General features: G+C 40.8%; 21 non-coding genes across 21 annotated transcripts; all 21 read right to left on the bottom strand.

Annotated features, from left to right (window-relative positions):
* Nucleotides 1-176: 176 nt before the first annotated feature.
* Nucleotides 177-247, bottom strand: trnag-gcc (transfer RNA glycine (anticodon GCC)). The gene has a single exon. It is a non-coding gene; the product is annotated as a tRNA-Gly (tRNA).
* A 549-nt stretch (nucleotides 248-796) lies between these two features.
* Nucleotides 797-867, bottom strand: trnag-gcc (transfer RNA glycine (anticodon GCC)). The gene has a single exon. It is a non-coding gene; the product is annotated as a tRNA-Gly (tRNA).
* A 528-nt stretch (nucleotides 868-1,395) lies between these two features.
* Nucleotides 1,396-1,466, bottom strand: trnag-gcc (transfer RNA glycine (anticodon GCC)). The gene has a single exon. It is a non-coding gene; the product is annotated as a tRNA-Gly (tRNA).
* A 1,790-nt stretch (nucleotides 1,467-3,256) lies between these two features.
* trnag-gcc (transfer RNA glycine (anticodon GCC)) lies at nucleotides 3,257-3,327 on the bottom strand. The gene has a single exon. It is a non-coding gene; the product is annotated as a tRNA-Gly (tRNA).
* Nucleotides 3,328-3,570: 243 nt separating this feature from the next.
* trnag-gcc (transfer RNA glycine (anticodon GCC)) lies at nucleotides 3,571-3,641 on the bottom strand. The gene has a single exon. It is a non-coding gene; the product is annotated as a tRNA-Gly (tRNA).
* Nucleotides 3,642-3,880: 239 nt separating this feature from the next.
* trnag-gcc (transfer RNA glycine (anticodon GCC)) lies at nucleotides 3,881-3,951 on the bottom strand. Its single transcript has one exon. It is a non-coding gene; the product is annotated as a tRNA-Gly (tRNA).
* A 240-nt stretch (nucleotides 3,952-4,191) lies between these two features.
* trnag-gcc (transfer RNA glycine (anticodon GCC)) lies at nucleotides 4,192-4,262 on the bottom strand. The gene has a single exon. It is a non-coding gene; the product is annotated as a tRNA-Gly (tRNA).
* Nucleotides 4,263-5,434: 1,172 nt separating this feature from the next.
* trnag-gcc (transfer RNA glycine (anticodon GCC)) lies at nucleotides 5,435-5,505 on the bottom strand. Its single transcript has one exon. It is a non-coding gene; the product is annotated as a tRNA-Gly (tRNA).
* A 239-nt stretch (nucleotides 5,506-5,744) lies between these two features.
* On the bottom strand, nucleotides 5,745-5,815 carry trnag-gcc (transfer RNA glycine (anticodon GCC)). The gene has a single exon. It is a non-coding gene; the product is annotated as a tRNA-Gly (tRNA).
* An 857-nt stretch (nucleotides 5,816-6,672) lies between these two features.
* Nucleotides 6,673-6,743, bottom strand: trnag-gcc (transfer RNA glycine (anticodon GCC)). The gene has a single exon. It is a non-coding gene; the product is annotated as a tRNA-Gly (tRNA).
* Nucleotides 6,744-7,292: 549 nt separating this feature from the next.
* trnag-gcc (transfer RNA glycine (anticodon GCC)) lies at nucleotides 7,293-7,363 on the bottom strand. Its single transcript has one exon. It is a non-coding gene; the product is annotated as a tRNA-Gly (tRNA).
* Nucleotides 7,364-7,916: 553 nt separating this feature from the next.
* On the bottom strand, nucleotides 7,917-7,987 carry trnag-gcc (transfer RNA glycine (anticodon GCC)). Its single transcript has one exon. It is a non-coding gene; the product is annotated as a tRNA-Gly (tRNA).
* A 240-nt stretch (nucleotides 7,988-8,227) lies between these two features.
* On the bottom strand, nucleotides 8,228-8,298 carry trnag-gcc (transfer RNA glycine (anticodon GCC)). The gene has a single exon. It is a non-coding gene; the product is annotated as a tRNA-Gly (tRNA).
* An 860-nt stretch (nucleotides 8,299-9,158) lies between these two features.
* trnag-gcc (transfer RNA glycine (anticodon GCC)) lies at nucleotides 9,159-9,229 on the bottom strand. Its single transcript has one exon. It is a non-coding gene; the product is annotated as a tRNA-Gly (tRNA).
* A 550-nt stretch (nucleotides 9,230-9,779) lies between these two features.
* Nucleotides 9,780-9,850, bottom strand: trnag-gcc (transfer RNA glycine (anticodon GCC)). Its single transcript has one exon. It is a non-coding gene; the product is annotated as a tRNA-Gly (tRNA).
* Nucleotides 9,851-10,710: 860 nt separating this feature from the next.
* trnag-gcc (transfer RNA glycine (anticodon GCC)) lies at nucleotides 10,711-10,781 on the bottom strand. Its single transcript has one exon. It is a non-coding gene; the product is annotated as a tRNA-Gly (tRNA).
* A 239-nt stretch (nucleotides 10,782-11,020) lies between these two features.
* On the bottom strand, nucleotides 11,021-11,091 carry trnag-gcc (transfer RNA glycine (anticodon GCC)). The gene has a single exon. It is a non-coding gene; the product is annotated as a tRNA-Gly (tRNA).
* A 553-nt stretch (nucleotides 11,092-11,644) lies between these two features.
* On the bottom strand, nucleotides 11,645-11,733 carry trnaa-cgc (transfer RNA alanine (anticodon CGC)). The gene is given in 2 exon segments: nucleotides 11,645-11,679; nucleotides 11,698-11,733. It is a non-coding gene; the product is annotated as a tRNA-Ala (tRNA).
* Nucleotides 11,734-12,283: 550 nt separating this feature from the next.
* trnag-gcc (transfer RNA glycine (anticodon GCC)) lies at nucleotides 12,284-12,354 on the bottom strand. The gene has a single exon. It is a non-coding gene; the product is annotated as a tRNA-Gly (tRNA).
* A 550-nt stretch (nucleotides 12,355-12,904) lies between these two features.
* trnag-gcc (transfer RNA glycine (anticodon GCC)) lies at nucleotides 12,905-12,975 on the bottom strand. The gene has a single exon. It is a non-coding gene; the product is annotated as a tRNA-Gly (tRNA).
* A 240-nt stretch (nucleotides 12,976-13,215) lies between these two features.
* trnag-gcc (transfer RNA glycine (anticodon GCC)) lies at nucleotides 13,216-13,286 on the bottom strand. The gene has a single exon. It is a non-coding gene; the product is annotated as a tRNA-Gly (tRNA).
* Nucleotides 13,287-13,395: the final 109 nt, after the last annotated feature.

Genomic DNA, 13,395 nt, shown 5'->3' with positions numbered 1-13,395 from the left:
TCAACTATTCGGTTTCATCACCAGGCAAAATTCACGTCCAATTTGCAGACTTTGTCATGAAATTGTGCCAGTTTCAAGTGCAAAACCTGAATTCACACTAATATTGTAAGTGACGGTGTTCACTCTCAGTATCATATATAAAAGCAGCAGCAGAACTAAGCAGAAAAACTTGTGTTTGCATTGGCCGGGAATCGAACCCGGGCCTCCCGCGTGGCAGGCGAGAATTCTACCACTGAACCACCAATGCTTGTGAGCAGAGATTTTTTGCCCATTTTTTTTTTTTTTTTGCCATTTGTAATCACAAAGTCTATAAACTATTCGGTTTCATGACCCTGCAAAATTCACGTCCAATTTGCAGACTTTGTCATGAAATTGTGCCAGTTTCAAGTGCAAAACCTGAATTCACACTATTATTGTAAGGGACGGTTTCACTCTCAGTATCATATATAAAAGCAGCAGCAGAACTAAGCAGAAAAACTTGTGTTTGCATTGTCCGGGAATCGAACCCGGGCCTCCCGCGTGGCAGGCGAGAATTCTACCACTGAACCACCAATGCTTGTGAGCAGAGATTTTTTGCCCATTTTTTTTTTTTTTTTTGCAATTTGTGATCACAAAGACTATCAACTATTCGGTTTCATCACCCGGCAAAATTCACGTCCAATTTGCAGACTTTGTCATGAAATTGTGCCAGTTTCAAGTGCAAAACCTGAATTCACACTAATATTGTAAGTGACGGTGTTCACTCTCAGTATCATATATAAAAGCAGCAGCAGAACTAAGCAGAAAAACTTGTGTTTGCATTGGCCGGGAATCGAACCCGGGCCTCCCGCGTGGCAGGCGAGAATTCTACCACTGAACCACCAATGCTTGTGAGCAGAGATTTTTTGCCCATTTTTTTTTTTTTTTTTGCAATTTGTGATCACAAAGACTATAAACTATTCGGTTTCATCAACCGGCAAAATTCACGTCCAATTTGCAGACTTTGTCATGAAATTGTGCCAGTTTCAAGTGCAAAACCTGAATTCACACTAATATTGTAAGTGACGGTGTTCACTCTCAGTATCATATATAAAAGCAGCAGCAGAACTAAGCAGAAAAACTTGTGTTTGCATTGGCTGGGAATCGAACCCGGGCCTCCCGTGTGGCAGGCGAGAATTCTACCACTGAACCACCAATGCTTGTGAGCAGAGATTTTTTGCCCATTTTTTTTTTTTTTTTTTGCACTATTCGGTTTCATCAACCGGCAAAATTCACGTCCAATTTGCAGACTTTGTCATGAAATTGTGCCAGTTTCAAGTGCAAAACCTGAATTCACACTAATATTGTAAGTGACGGTGTTCACTCTCAGTATCATATATAAAAGCAGCAGCAGAACTAAGCAGAAAAACTTTTGTTTGCATTGGCCGGGAATCGAACCCGGGCCTCCCGCGTGGCAGGCGAGAATTCTACCACTGAACCACCAATGCTTGTGAGCAGAGATTTTTGCCCATTTTTTTTTTTTTTTTTGCAATTTGTAATCACAAAGACTATAAACTATTCGGTTTCATGACCCGGCAAAATTCACGTCCAATTTGCAGACTTTGTCATGAAATTGTGCCAGTTTCAAGTGCAAAACCTGAATTCACACTAAAATTGTAAGTGACGGTGTTCACTCTCAGTATCATATATAAAAGCAGCAGCAGAACTAATCAGAAAAACTTGTTTGCATTAGCCAGGAATCGAACCCGGGCCTCCCGCGTGGCAGCCGAGAATTCTACCACTGAACCACCAATGCTTGTGAGCAGAGATTTTTTGCCCATTTTTTTTTTTTTTTTTTGCAATTTGTAATCACAATGACTATAAACTATTCTGTTTCATCACCCGGCAAAATTCACGTCCAATTTGCAGACTTTGTCATGAAATTGTGCCAGTTTCAAGTGCAAAACCTGAATTCACACCAATATTGTAAGTGACGGTGTTCACTCTCAGTATCATATATAAAAGCAGCAGCAGAACTAAGCAGAAAAACTTGTGTTTGCATTGGCCGGGAATCGAACCCGGGCCTCCCGCGTGGCAGGCTAGAATTCTACCACTGAACCACCAATGCTTGTGAGCAGAGATTTTTTGACCATTTTTTTTTTTTTTTTTGCAATTTGTTTTCACAAAGACTATAAGCTATTCGGTTTCATGACCCTGCAAAATTCACGTCCAATTTGCAGACTTTGTCATGAAATTGTGCCAGTTTCAAGTGCAAAACCTGAATTCACACTAATATTGTAAGTGACGGTGTTCACTCTCAGTATCATATATAAAAGCAGCAGCAGAACTAAGCAGAAAAACTTGTGTTTGCATTGGCCGGGAATTGAACCCGGGCCTCCCGCGTGGCAGGCGAGAATTCTACCACTGAACCACCAATGCTTGTGAGCAGAGATTTTTTGCCCATTTTTTTTTTTTTTTTTGCAATTTGTAATCACAAAGACTATCAACTATTCGGTTTCATCACCCGGCAAAATTCACGTCCAATTTGCAGACTTTGTCATGAAATTGTGCCAGTTTCAAGTGCAAAACCTGAATTCACACTAATATTGTAAGTGACGGTGTTCACTCTCAGTATCATATATAAAAGCAGCAGCAGAACTAAGCAGAAAACTTGTGTTTGCATTAGCCGGGAATCGAACCCGGGCCTCCCGCGTGGCAGGCGAGAATTCTACCACTGAACCACCAATGCTTGTGAGCAGAGATTTTTGCCCATTTTTTTTTTTTTTTTTGCAATTTGTAATCACAAAGACTATAAACTATTCGGTTTCATGACCCGGCAAAATTCACGTCCAATTTGCAGACTTTGTCATGAAATTGTGCCAGTTTCAAGTGCAAAACCTGAATTCACACTAATATTGTAAGTGACGGTGTTCACTCTCAGTATCATATATAAAAGCAGCAGCAGAACTAATCAGAAAAACTTGTTTGCATTAGCCGGGAATCGAACCCGGGCCTCCCGCGTGGCAGGCGAGAATTCTACCACTGAACCACCAATGCTTGTGAGCAGAGATTTTTTGCCCATTTTTTTTTTTTTTTTTTGCAATTTGTAATCACAATGACTATAAACTATTCTGTTTCATCACCCGGCAAAATTTACGTCCAATTTGCAGACTTTGTCATGAAATTGTGCCAGTTTCAAGTGCAAAACCTGAATTCACACTAATATTGTAAGTGACGGTGTTCACTCTCAGTATCATATATAAAAGCAGCAGCAGAACTAAGCAGAAAAACTTGTGTTTGCATTGGCCGGGAATCGAACCCGGGCCTCCCGCGTGGCAGGCGAGAATTCTACCACTGAACCACCAATGCTAGTGAGCAGAGATTTTTTGCCCATTTTTTTTTTTTTTTTTTTTGCAATTTGTGATCACAAAGACTATAAACTATTCGGTTTCATGACCCTGTAAAATTCACGTCCAATTTGCAGACTTTGTCATGAAATTGTGCCAGTTTCAAGTGCAATACGTGAATTCACACTAATATTGTAAGTGACGGTGTTCACTCTCAGTATCATATATAAAAGCAGCAGCAGAACTAAGCAGAAAAACTTCTGTTTGCATTGGCCGGGAATCGAACCCGGGCCTCCCGCGTGGCAGGCGAGAATTCTACCACTGAACCACCAATGCTTGTGAGCAGAGATTTTTTGCCCATTTTTTTTTTTTTTTTGCAATTTGTAATCACAAAGACTATAAACTATTCGGTTTCATCACCCGGCAAAATTCACGTCCAATTTGCAGACTTTGTCATGAAATTGTGCCAGTTTCAAGTGCAAAACCTGAATTCACACTAATATTGTAAGTGACGGTGTTCACTCTCAGTATCATATATAAAAGCAACAGCAGAACTAAGCAGAAAAACTTGTGTTTGCATTGGCCGGGAATCGAACCCGGGCCTCCCGCGTGGCAGGCGAGAATTCTACCACTGAACCACCAATGCTTGTGAGCAGAGATTTTTTGCCCATTTTTTTTTTTTTTTTTGCAATTTGTAATCACAAAGACTATCAACTATTCGGTTTCATCACCCGGCAAAATTCACGTCCAATTTGCAGACTTTGTCATGAAATTGTGCCAGTTTCAAGTGCAAAACCTGAATTCACACTAATATTGTAAGTGACGGTGTTCACTCTCAGTATCATATATAAAAGCAGCAGCAGAACTAAGCAGAAAAATTTGTGTTTGCATTGGCCGGGAATCGAACCCGGGCCTCCCGCGTGGCAGGCGAGAATTCTACCACTGAACCACCAATGCTTGTGAGCAGAGATTTTTTGCCCATTTTTTTTTTTTTTTTGCAATTTGTAATCACAAAGACTATAAACTATTCGGTTTCATCAACCGGCAAAATTCACGTCCAATTTGCAGACTTTGTCATGAAATTGTGCCAGTTTCAAGTGCAAAACCTGAATTCACACTAATATTGTAAGTGACGGTGTTCACTCTCAGTATCATATATAAAAGCAGCAGCAGAACTAATCAGAAAAACTTGTTTGCATTAGCCGGGAATCGAACCCGGGCCTCCCGCGTGGCAGGCGAGAATTCTACCACTGAACCACCAATGCTTGTGAGCAGAGATTTTTTGCCCATTTTTTTTTTTTTTTTTTGCAATTTGTAATCACAATGACTATAAACTATTCTGTTTCATCACCCGGCAAAATTCACGTCCAATTTGCAGACTTTGTCATGAAATTGTGCCAGTTTCAAGTGCAAAACCTGAATTCACACTAATATTGTAAGGGACGGTGTCACTCTCAGTATCATATATAAAAGCAGCAGCAGAACTAAGCAGAAAAACTTGTGTTTGCATTGGCCGGGAATCGAACCCGGCCTCCTGCGTGGCAGGCGAGAATTCTACCACTGAACCACCAATGCTTGTGAGCAGAGATTTTTTGCCCTTTTTTTTTTTTTTTTTTTGCAATTTGTTATCACAATGACTATAAACTATTCTGTTTCATCACCCGGCAAAATTCACGTCCAATTTGCAGACTTTGTCATGAAATTGTGCCAGTTTCAAGTGCAAAACCTGAATTCACACTAATATTGAAAGTGACTGTGTTCACTCTCAGTATCATATATAAAAGCAGCAGCAGAACTAAGCAGAAAAACTTGTGTTTGCATTGGCCGGGAAATCGAACCCTGGCCCCCCGCGTGGCAGGCGAGAATTCTACCACTGAACCACCAATGCTTGTGAGCAGAGATGTTTGCCCATTTTTTTTTTTTTTTTTTTGCAATTTTTAATCACAAAGACTATAAACTATTCGGTTTCATGACCCTGTAAAATTCACGTCCAATTTGCAGACTTTGTCATGAAATTGTGCCAGTTTCAAGTGCAAAACCTGAATTCACACTAATATTGTAAGTGACGGTGTTCACTCTCAGTATCATATATAAAAGCAGCAGCAGAACTGAGCAGAAAAACTTGTGTTTGCATTGGCCGGGAATCGAACCCGGGCCTCCCGCGTGGCAGGCGAGAATTCTACCACTGAACCACCAATGCTTGTGAGCAGAGATTTTTTGCCCATTTTTTTTTTTTTTTTGCAATTTGTAATCACAAAGTCTATAAACTATTCGGTTTCATGACCCTGTAAAATTCACGTCCAATTTGCAGACTTTGTCATGAAATTGTGCCAGTTTCAAGTGCAATACCTGAATTCACACTAATATTGTAAGTGACGGTGTTCACTCTCAGTATCATATATAAAAGCAGCAGCAGAACTAAGCAGAAAAACTTGTGTTTGCATTGGCCGGGAATCGAACCCGGGCCTCCCGCGTGGCAGGCGAGAATTCTACCACTGAACCACCAATGCTTGTGAGCAGAGATTTTTTGCCCATTTTTTTTTTTTTTTTGCAATTTGTAATCACAAAGACTATAAACTATTCGGTTTCATCAACCGGCAAAATTCACGTCCAATTTGCAGTCTTTGTCATGAAATTGTGCCAGTTTCAAGTGCAAAACCTGAATTCACACTAATATTGTAAGTGACGGTGTTCACTCTCAGTATCATATATAAAAGCAGCAGCAGAACTAATCAGAAAAACTTGTGTTTGCATTAGCCGGGAATCGAACCCGGGCCTCCCGCGTGGCAGGCGAGAATTCTACCACTGAACCACCAATGCTTTTGAGCAGAGATTTTTGCCCATTTTTTTTTTTTTTTTTGCAATTTGTAATCACAAAGACTATAAACTATTCGGTTTCATGACCCGGCAAAATTCACGTCCAATTTGCAGACTTTGTCATGAAATTGTGCCAGTTTCAAGTGCAAAACCTGAATTCACACTAATATTGTAAGTGACGGTGTTCACTCTCAGTATCATATATAAAAGCAGCAGCAGAACTAATCAGAAAAACTTGTTTGCATTAGCCGGGAATCGAACCCGGGCCTCCCGCGTGGCAGGCGAGAATTCTACCACTGAACCACCAATGCTTGTGAGCAGAGATTTTTTGCCCATTTTTTTTTTTTTTTTGCAATTTGTAATCACAAAGTCTATAAACTATTCGTTTTCATCACCCGGCAAAATTCATGTCCAATTTGCAGACTTTGTCATGAAATTGTGCCAGTTTCAAGTGCAATACCTGAATTCACACTAATATTGTAAGTGACGGTGTTCACTCTCAGTATCATATATAAAAGCAGCAGCAGAACTAAGCAGAAAAACTTCTGTTTGCATTGGCCGGGAATCGAACCCGGGCCTCCCGCGTGGCAGGCGAGAATTCTACCACTGAACCACCAATGCTTGTGAGCAGAGATTTTTTGCCCATTTTTTTTTTTTTTTTGCAATTTGTAATCACAAAGACTATCAACTATTCGGTTTCATCACCCGGCAAAATTCACGTCCAATTTGCAGACTTTGTCATGAAATTGTGCCAGTTTCAAGTGCAAAACCTGAATTCACACTAATATTGTAAGTGACGGTGTTCACTCTCAGTATCATATATAAAAGCAGCAGCAGAACTAATCAGAAAAACTTGTTTGCATTAGCCGGGAATCGAACCCGGGCCTCCCGCGTGGCAGGCGAGAATTCTACCACTGAACCACCAATGCTTGTGAGCAGAGATTTTTTGCCCATTTTTTTTTTTTTTTTTTGCAATTTGTAATCACAATGACTATAAACTATTCTGTTTCATCACCCGGCAAAATTCACGTCCAATTTGCAGACTTTGTCATGAAATTGTGCCAGTTTCAAGTGCAAAACCTGAATTCACACTAATATTGTAAGTGACGGTGTTCACTCTCAGTATCATATATAAAAGCAGCAGCAGAACTAAGCAGAAAAACTTGTGTTTGCATTGGCCGGGAATCGAACCCGGGCCTCCCGCGTGGCAGGCGAGAATTCTACCACTGAACCACCAATGCTTGTGAGCAGAGATTTTTTGCCCATTTTTTTTTTTTTTTTTTTTGCAATTTGTGATCACAAAGACTATAAACTATTCGGTTTCATGACCCTGTAAAATTCACGTCCAATTTGCAGACTTTGTCATGAAATTGTGCCAGTTTCAAGTGCAAAACCTGAATTCACACTAATATTGTAAGGGACGGTGTCACTCTCAGTATCATATATAAAAGCAGCAGCAGAACTAAGCAGAAAAACTTGTGTTTGCATTGGCCGGGAATCGCACCCGGGCCTCCCGCGTGGCAGGCGAGAATTCTACCACTGAACCACCAATGCTTGTGAGCAGAGATTTTTTGCCCATTTTTTTTTTTTTTTTTGCAATTTGTAATCACAAAGACTATCAACTATTCGGTTTCATCACCCGGCAAAATTCACGTCCAATTTGCAGACTTTGTCATGAAATTGTGCCAGTTTCAAGTGCAAAACCTGAATTCACACCAATATTGTAAGTGACGGTGTTCACTCTCAGTATCATATATAAAAGCAGCAGCAGAACTAAACAGAAAAACTTGTGTTTGCATTGGCCGGGAATCGAACCCGGGCCTCCCGCGTGGCAGGCGAGAATTCTACCACTGAACCACCAATGCTTGTGAGCAGAGATTATTTGACCATTTTTTTTTTTTTTTTTGCAATTTGTTTTCACAAAGACTATAAGCTATTCGGTTTCATGACCCTGCAAAATTCACGTCCAATTTGCAGACTTTGTCATGAAATTGTGCCAGTTTCAAGTGCAAAACCTGAATTCACACTAATACGGTAAGTGACGGTGTTCACTCTCAGTATCATATATAAAAGCAGCAGCAGAACTAATCAGAAAAACTTGTGTTTGCATTGGCCGGGAATCGAACCCGGGCCTCCCGCGTGGCAGGCGAGAATTCTACCACTGAACCACCAATGCTTGTGAGCAGAGATTTTTGCCCATTTATTTTTATTTTTTTTGCAATTTGTGATCACAAAGACTATAGACTATTCTGTTTCATGACCCGGCAAAATTCACGTCCAATTTGCAGACTTTGTCATGAAATTGTGCCAGTTTCAAGTGCAAAACCTGAATTCACACTAATATTGTAAGGGACGGTGTCACTTTCAGTATCATATATAAAAGCAGCAGCAGAACTAAGCAGAAAAACTTGTGTTTGCATTGGCCGGGAATCGAACCCGGGCCTCCCGCGTGGCAGGCGAGAATTCTACCACTGAACCACGAATGCTTGTGAGCAGAGATTTTTTGCCCATTTTTTTTTTTTTTTTTGCAATTTGTGATCACAAAGACTATCAACTATTCGGTTTCATCACCCGGCAAAATTCACGTCCAATTTGCAGACTTTGTCATGAAATTGTGCCAGTTTCAAGTGCAAAACCTGAATTCACACTAATATTGTAAGGGACGGTGTCACTCTCAGTATCATATATAAAAGCAGCAGCAGAACTAAGCAGAAAAACTTGTGTTTGCATTGGCCGGGAATCGCACCCGGGCCTCCCGCGTGGCAGGCGAGAATTCTACCACTGAACCACCAATGCTTGTGAGCAGAGATTTTTTGCCCATTTTTTTTTTTTTTTTTGCAATTTGTAATCACAAAGACTATCAACTATTCGGTTTCATCACCCGGCAAAATTCACGTCCAATTTGCAGACTTTGTCATGAAATTGTGCCAGTTTCAAGTGCAAAACCTGAATTCACACCAATATTGTAAGTGACGGTGTTCACTCTTAGTATCATATATAAAAGCAGCAGCAGAACTAAACAGAAAAACTTGTGTTTGCATTGGCCGGGAATCGAACCCGGGCCTCCCGCGTGGCAGGCGAGAATTCTACCACTGAACCACCAATGCTTGTGAGCAGAGATTATTTGACCATTTTTTTTTTTTTTTTTGCAATTTGTTTTCACAAAGACTATAAGCTATTCGGTTTCATGACCCTGCAAAATTCACGTCCAATTTGCAGACTTTGTCATGAAATTGTGCCAGTTTCAAGTGCAAAACCTGAATTCACACTAATACGGTAAGTGACGGTGTTCACTCTCAGTATCATATATAAAAGCAGCAGCAGAACTAATCAGAAAAACTTGTGTTTGCATTGGCCGGGAATCGAACACGGGCCTCCCGCGTGGCAGGCGAGAATTCTACCACTGAACCACCAATGCTTGTGAGCAGAGATTTTTGCCCATTTATTTTATTTTTTTTTGCAATTTGTGATCACAAAGACTATAGACTATTCTGTTTCATGACCCGGCAAAATTCACGTCCAATTTGCAGACTTTGTCATGAAATTGTGCCAGTTTCAAGTGCAAAACCTGAATTCACACTAATATTGTAAGGGACGGTGTCACTTTCAGTATCATATATAAAAGCAGCAGCAGAACTAAGCAGAAAAACTTGTGTTTGCATTGGCCGGGAATCGAACCCGGGCCTCCCGCGTGGCAGGCGAGAATTCTACCACTGAACCACCAATGCTTGTGAGCAGAGATTTTTGCCCATTTTTTTTTTTTTTTTTGCAATTTGTGATCACAAAGACTATAAACTATTCTGTTTCATGACCCTGTAAAATTCACGTCCAATTTGCAGACTTTGTCATGAAATTGTGCCAGTTTCAAGTGCAAAACCTGAATTCACACTAATATTGTAAGTGACGGTGTTCACTCTCAGTATCATATATAAAAGCAGCAGCAGAACTGAGCAGAAAAACTTGTGTTTGCATTGGCCGGGAATCGCACCCGGGCCTCCCGCGTGGCAGGCGAGAATTCTACCACTGAACCACCAATGCTTGTGAGCAGAGATTTTTTGCCCATTTTTTTTTTTTTTTTTGCAATTTGTAATCACAAAGACTATCAACTATTCGGTTTCATCACCCGGCAAAATTCACGTCCAATTTGCAGACTTTGTCATGAAATTGTGCCAGTTTCAAGTGCAAAACCTGAATTCACACCAATATTGTAAGTGACGGTGTTCACTCTCAGTATCATATATAAAAGCAGCAGCAGAACTAAACAGAAAAACTTGTGTTTGCATTGGCCGGGAATCGCACCCGGGCCTCCCGCGTGGCAGGCGAGAATTCTACCACTGAACCACCAATGCTTGTGAGCAGAGATTTTTGCCCATTTATTTTTTTTTTTTTTGCAATTTGTGATCACAAAGACTATAGACTATTCTGTTTCATGACCCGGCAAAATTCACGTCCAATTTGCAGACTTTGTCATGAAATTGTGCCAGTTTCAAGTGCAAAACCTGAATTCACACTAATATTGTAAGGGACGGTGTCACTTTCAGTATCATATATAAAAGCAGCAGCAGAACTAAGCAGAAAAACTTGTGTTTGCATTGGCCGGGAATCGAACCCGGGCCTCCCGCGTGGCAGGCGAGAATTCTACCACTGAACCACCAATGCTTGTGAGCAGAGATTTTTGCCCATTTTTTTTTTTTTTTTTTGCAATTTGTGATCACAAAGACTATAAACTATTCTGTTTCATGACCCGGCAAAATTCACGTCCAATTTGCAGACTTTGTCATGAAATTGTGCCAGTTTCAAGTGCAAAACCTGAATTTCCACTAATATTGTAAGGGACGGTGTCACTTTCAGTATCATATATAAAAGCAGCAGCAGAACTAAGCAGAAAAACTTGTGTTTGCATTGGCCGGGAATCGAACCCGGGCCTCCCGCGTGGCAGGCGAGAATTCTACCACTGAACCACCAATGCTTGTGAGCAGAGATGTTTGCCCATTTTTTTTTTTTTTTTTTTTGCAATTTGTGATCACAAAGACTATAAACTATTCTGTTTCATGACCCTGTAAAATTCACGTCCAATTTGCAGACTTTGTCATGAAATTGTGCCAGTTTCAAGTGCAAAACCTGAATTCACACTAATATTGTAAGTGACGGTGTTCACTCTCAGTATCATATATAAAAGCAGCAGCAGAACTGAGCAGAAAAACTTGTGTTTGCATTGGCCGGGAATCGCACCCGGGCCTCCCGCGTGGCAGGCGAGAATTCTACCACTGAACCACCAATGCTTGTGAGCAGAGATTTTTTGCCCATTTTTTTTTTTTTTTTTGCAATTTGTAATCACAAAGACTATCAACTATTCGGTTTCATCACCCGGCAAAATTCACGTCCAATTTGCAGACTTTGTCATGAAATTGTGCCAGTTTCAAGTGCAAAACCTGAATTCACACCAATATTGTAAGTGACGGTGTTCACTCTCAGTATCATATATAAAAGCAGCAGCAGAACTAAACAGAAAAACTTGTGTTTGCATTGGCCGGGAATCGAACCCGGGCCTCCCGCGTGGCAGGAGGCCCGGGCCCGCGAGGCGAGAATTCTACCACTGAACCACCAATGCTTGTGAGCAGAGATTATTTGACCATTTTTTTTTTTTTTTTTGCAATTTGTTTTCACAAAGACTATAAGCTATTCGGTTTCATGACCCTGCAAAATTCACGTCCAATTTGCAGACTTTGTCATGAAATTGTGCCAGTTTCAAGTGCAAAACCTGAATTCACACTAATACGGTAAGTGACGGTGTTCACTCTCAGTATCATATATAAAAGCAGCAGCAGAACTAATCAGAAAAACTTGTGTTTGCATTGGCCGGGAATCGATCCCGGGCCTCCCGCGTGGCAGGCGAGAATTCTACCACTGAACCACCAATGCTTGTGAGCAGAGATTTTTGCCCATTTATTTTATTTTTTTTTGCAATTTGTGATCACAAAGACTATAGACTATTCTGTTTCATGACCCGGCAAAATTCACGTCCAATTTGCAGACTTTGTCATGAAATTGTGCCAGTTTCAAGTGCAAAACCTGAATTCACACTAATATTGTAAGGGACGGTGTCACTTTCAGTATCATATATAAAAGCAGCAGCAGAACTAAGCAGAAAAACTTGTGTTTGCATTGGCCGGGAATCGAACCCGGGCCTCCCGCGTGGCAGGCGAGAATTCTACCACTGAACCACCAATGCTTGTGAGCAGAGATTTTTGCCCATTTTTTTTTTTTTTTTTGCAATTTGTGATCACAAAGACTATAAACTATTCTGTTTCATGACCCTGTAAAATTCACGTCCAATTTGCAGACTTTGTCATGAAATTGTGCCAGTTTCAAGTGCAAAACCTGAATTCACACTAATATTGTAAGTGACGGTGTTCACTCTCAGTATCATATATAAAAGCAGCAGCAGAACTGAGCAGAAAAACTTGTGTTTGCATTGGCCGGGAATCGCACCCGGGCCTCCCGCGTGGCAGGCGAGAATTCTACCACTGAACCACCAATGCTTGTGAGCAGAGATTTTTTGCCCATTTTTTTTTTTTTTTTTGCAATTTGTAATCACAAAGACTATCAACTATTCGGTTTCATCACCCGGCAAAATTCACGTCCAATTTGCAGACTTTGTCATGAAATTGTGCCAGTTTCAAGTGCAAAACCTGAATTCACACCAATATTGTAAGTGACGGTGTTCACTCTCAGTATCATATATAAAAGCAGCAGCAGAACTAAACAGAAAAACTTGTGTTTGCATTGGCCGGGAATCGAACCCGGGCCTCCCGCGTGGCAGGCGAGAATTCTACCACTGAACCACCAATGCTTGTGAGCAGAGATTATTTGACCATTTTTTTTTTTTTTTTTGCAATTTGTTTTCACAAAGACTATAAGCTATTCGGTTTCATGACCCTGCAAAATTCACGTCCAATTTGCAGACTTTGTCATGAAATTGTGCCAGTTTCAAGTGCAAAACCTGAATTCACACTAATACGGTAAGTGACGGTGTTCACTCTCAGTATCATATATAAAAGCAGCAGCAGAACTAATCAGAAAAACTTGTGTTTGCATTGGCCGGGAATCGAACCCGGGCCTCCCGCGTGGCAGGCGAGAATTCTACCACTGAACCACCAATGCTTGTGAGCAGAGATTTTTGCCCATTTATTTTTTTTTTTTTTGCAATTTGTGATCACAAAGACTATAGACTATTCTGTTTCATGACCCGGCAAAATTCACGTCCAATTTG

This window comes from Cololabis saira, unplaced genomic scaffold (genome assembly GCF_033807715.1).
Source record: "Cololabis saira isolate AMF1-May2022 unplaced genomic scaffold, fColSai1.1 scf137, whole genome shotgun sequence".
NCBI lineage: Eukaryota > Metazoa > Chordata > Actinopteri > Beloniformes > Belonidae > Cololabis > Cololabis saira.
This window is presented reverse-complemented; position numbering and strand designations above follow the sequence as displayed.